The sequence below is a fragment of the Chiloscyllium plagiosum genome, chromosome 20 (genome assembly GCF_004010195.1).
Source record: "Chiloscyllium plagiosum isolate BGI_BamShark_2017 chromosome 20, ASM401019v2, whole genome shotgun sequence".
NCBI classification, from domain to species: Eukaryota; Metazoa; Chordata; class Chondrichthyes; order Orectolobiformes; family Hemiscylliidae; genus Chiloscyllium; species Chiloscyllium plagiosum.
In genome coordinates this window covers 41,225,241-41,230,283 of record NC_057729.1, presented here as the reverse complement: position 1 = coordinate 41,230,283, position 5,043 = coordinate 41,225,241, and positions in this window count along the sequence as shown.

Here is a 5,043-nt window from a genome sequence, read left to right as displayed (position 1 = left end):
ATTTTACCAGTAAGAAGGATAATTAAGATTCACTGTTAATAACAGAATGAAGCTCAAGTCACAGTGAGAAACTCCAGCTTTTCTGTTGTGTGCCCTGAAAAAACCAATGGCAATAGCAAAGTGCCTTTTGGAATTTACATCAATCACCAAATTAAAATTAATCCTCGTACGCCAAAAAAAAATTCCCACTTCACATACGCAACTAATAAAACCATTAACAACTCACTCTAATGGAGCTCATGATTTTAAGTAATTATATTGTTCTCCACACTCCCATATCTGATTGTATCCCATTGAGCTGTACATATTTTGCAATCTGATATTTCACTCTAATGCCTCAAAGCATAATGTTGGCTTTAAAATATTTAGAATACAATTATTTCACAAACACACACGAAAAGATGCTATTTTGCAAGAAGTAAAGTCATAAAAAAAAAACATTTTTGTTTGTTGCAAAATGTAATGGTTTTGAGTGTGAATGTCTTTTGAACCATGCCAACATTGCTCATTGAATAATTAGTTAATGATAAGGTAGTTCGATAATGTACAGATTACGAGCTATTGGTTTAAGATGCCAAATATTGGATGCGGAAATTCTATTGAACTGATTGAGTGACATGGCAATTGAACAAATACTACACCAGTCACTCTTTTCCTTTTCAATGTCACATAAAAAGAAGCTCAAAATAAAAAGTGGATCTAATGTGCAATTTTAAAATACTGTAACAATATAAAAATATGGACCAATTGAATGGATTAAAGTTCTGTGAGATTGGAGAACAAGTTCTAGCCAAGACAGGCAATTGGTTCATTCCCTGGGGTAAAAGGGTATTATAAATGCCAACAGCTCCCCATGGAAGCTGACACACAGATTTAAAAAAAATCATTTATAGGACGTGGATACCTGTGGCAAGGTCATGCTTATTACCCATCTCCAATTTCCCTTTTGAGAGTGGCGGCAAACCACTGTCCAGAGTAGTCAAAAAGCACCTGTTATGGAGAAAAAAAAATGCTTTTTGGGAGTTCCTGTGTGTAACGTGAAACTCCCTAACAGTGCCTTATTGTATTGGTAACAAAGATGGACAAAGTTTGTCAAATATGTTTTGGAATCTAAGTACTCCATAGCCGTCCATTTCGATTCTTATTTATCCATATTACTTTTATCTTCCTCAAACAACAGTTAGTCAAAACCAATTTCTAATTAGCAAAACCATGTTTATTCTGCCTGATCACATTAAGATTTTCTAAGTGGTCCACTATAACTGCCTTAACAGCTTTGAGTATGGCAGACAATAGGCTAACTGGTCCATATTTTCCTGCCATTATAAACACACAGAGCTGCAGATGCTGGAAATCTGAAACAAAACGTTGGAGAAACACAGCACGTCTGACAGCATTTGTAGAGAGAAAACAGCATTCATGGCACTACGTGTAGTCATAGGATACAGTCGGAACAGCAGTCTGAGAAGTACTCTAAGGCACAGAGATACTTGCAATCTTGGGTGAATTTGGAACATGAAGAATCCACCAGGGTTAAGCTCCCATCTATATCTCTCCAACTACCTCTTACCTGCACTTGATTTCTCCTCATCCAGTCTCTTCCCACTTGTAAACACAATTCTTCTGATGCTTTGAGTAGGTCCCATAATTTCCAGTGTGCTTCCAGCCACCTCTTCTTCACCTGGATGAGCATTACCTCCATCCTCTCCAAGGCTCTGATTCTTCCTTAGAAACTGATCTGAACAGCTCCCATCAGCCACCACCCTCCTGCACCTGCTTGAGCATATTCTCAATTAGAACAATATCTCCTCTAACTTTTCTCACATTCTTCAAGTCATAAGTGGCAACTGCATGGGTCCCAGTTATGTCAGCTCTTTTGCTCTGGGTGTCTTATCATCTGTTTCACTGTTTTTTTTTTGTTAATAGCATTTAAAAGTATCACTTTCCCATCTCTTTCTAAAGAAAAGTCATATTGGGCTTGAATCATTAACTCTCTCGTTATAGAGTTTACACACAAGATAATGACCATTACTACATGCATCTACCTGCATCATAGAAGAAGATCTTGCAATTGCCAATAAATGCAAAAAATATTTGCACTAGAACTTAATTTGGCTCCAGTCACCAAAAACATCAATGAGATTATTGGTTTTATCAAAGAGGTCACAGAAATTTAAAGTTTATGGAACATTTTTACAATTATACAGAGCACAGCTCAGACCTTATTTGATGTGTTATATTTAGTTTTAAGTGATGTAAGATACACTGACTTCAGAGAAAGCTCAATGAGAATGAAAGAGACACTGGGCAAATAGAATTAGGAAATGAATAGGGAATTTTGTTTGAAGGGATTTAGAAAAATATAGAGAATTTACATAGAAAACAATTCTTTCCTTTAGTAAGGGAAGCCTTACTTTAAGATAACCCAGTTAAAAGGTTAATATTACTTTGCATTTCAATAATCAGTTCATCATTTCAGTCTACTACTTTATCTTACTAAATGTAATAAATTATCAAATGAAACTAATGATTATGTAATCTAACTCAATAATTTGCATCCATTTATACTATAAAACAGACATATTGTTGTAAGAAAGATCTGGGTAAATTATCTCAAAGACTTGGGCTGTGACTAAAATCAATGGCAGATTATTAGCTCCATAAATTCCAGGAATACAATATCGGTTGATTTTGATTTTAAGTTTTCCCTACATGAACTTTGACTATATCTCAAGAGTACATGAAATATTTCGGGTGACCATCCTCCAAGGTGGACTTCGGGATAGGCAGTAGAGAAAAGTGGCCGAGCAGAGGCTGATAGCTAGGTTCGGTACCCATAGGGAGGGCCTCAACCAGGACCTTGAGTTCATGTCACATTACAGGTGACCACCATTGCACTATACACACACATAGATACTCCCACACACACATACACAGACACCCACACATACCCTTACAGGCACACACACTCCCACATGCACCCCCTCACAGACTTAAGACACTCTGCACTCACTGCACTCACACACACACTTTCTCACACTCACAACTCCAACACAGACAGACAGACACACACAGACAGAGAGACAAAGGCCCACATGCACACACATATTTTGTGGGGTGAATTTGTACTTGCAGGGTTACATTGTACTTTGCTCAAAAACTGCATGCATTCATGTAGAACTCGGAGCTCAAAAACTGCATGAATTTATGCAAAACTCCGTTATCTCATTTAGATTAGAATCAATCTAAACATCATGGCATAGACAGAGAACACAGGGGGCCAACACCTTTAACATATTGTCCACCTATCACCATTGTTAACAGCTAACCTGAGAATGCAACTTTTTTAAAAAAAGGTTTTGTGATTTACACATCAAAGGAAAGTGGCCTATATTCTAACAGATGAAAGGCTTAACAGACAATCAATTTTTCAATGTATAATTTCAGTTACATCACACTGTAAATTTTTGCTATAAATTCTGTATGTTAGGATTGAGCCCTCCACTACCACCTGATGAAGGAGCGTCGCTCCGAAAGCTAGTGTGCTTCCAATTAAACCTGTTGGACTATAACCTGATGTTGTGTGATTTTTAAATTTGTACACCCCAGTCCAACACCAGCATCGCCAAATCATGAAATATTTTAAGATGCAAGTGTTAAGTATTTGTCCCCATTGCAATAAGTCTGAAAATGCTGATGGACTTCGAGACTGTCCATTACCATTACCTTGAAATGTGTATTCTTCCTCATCAATAGCTTCTTGTAACACAATGTAATTATAAAAGGGATGGCAACAAAAAAAAACTATTTGAAATGAAAACAGTTGGGGTTCATAGATTCTAGTGGCTTTTGAAGGTTTTGCAAGTGTATTAGATTTTTGTGGATCATCAAATTAGTGCACATTCGAATTACTACCACATTATTTTGGTTATACTAATTTATTGCAATTACAGTATTTTCTTCTTTCTGAATGTCCAATTGATAACTACGATTCCTACAAATTGTACTGACTTCTCTGAATGCAATGAGTGCTAGTGTTGTTTTGCAGAATTGAAGTCTGTCTCTACTATTGTATGCAGAATAGGTCATTATGCTTTGTCTGCTTAATTCTTAAATTATCTGCTCTCAACAAGAAAAATCCAATTCCATTAAATTTCACTGAACAAATTCCAGTGAATAATCAAACTATGACATTACTCATAGGATTATTGTTTGTGGCAGTTAAGATAATTTAGGTTTTCTCCCACGTGAAATCAAGTTTAAGATCATAAAGAAATGCTGTGTTGTGTAAAACAGCTGTATGAAAGTGTTGTTTAAAACCAGTCAGACCTGTTTAAGCAATAATTGGAATAACTGGAAATGTAAGCATTGCACTGACTAGAAAATTGGAGGATGCAAAATTCAACAGAAAATGTAGTCAATGAAAACTGTGTAAGAAGCATATACTCTGGTGAAAATGACATGGTGCATGTAAGAAAACATTTTTACTACAAAGTTCAAAGTTCATGTTCTCCTCTTAAACTCCCAAAACAGTTTGGTCCCCCAATTGTCTGCATTAGATACTGTCAGTTTGTTCAAATTGGACTTGTGCTCATGCAGAGCATAACTTCAATGTTTGCAGTTGACATGAAAATCAGAGAAGAAAAATTCACATCGGCATAACAGACTAATGAAATGAGCAGAAACATAGCAAGCTTAAGTTTAAAATTTGGAAGCAATTAATTTTGGTAGAACGAAGCTATTGGGCGAAGTTCACAGCACAGAATCAGATAAATTAATTGTTGTTTTAAGTTTGTCCAAGAGAAAGGCTGCAGTAGTGGGTACAGTGGATTCTTTCTTGATTATATGTTTTTGGAGATATAAACTTAAAATATAAGCCATAGCTATTAATTTAACCTGGGGCAGTGTTTGTAGAGGAATAAGACATTGTTATTTTCTGGGTCTGTAGATTGTGAAGGAGCAAAAATGGCCTTTACAGTGATATGTACTTCTTGTCAGATGTGGGAGTTTAAAGAGAGTTTAAGGACTACTGCGGATTATATC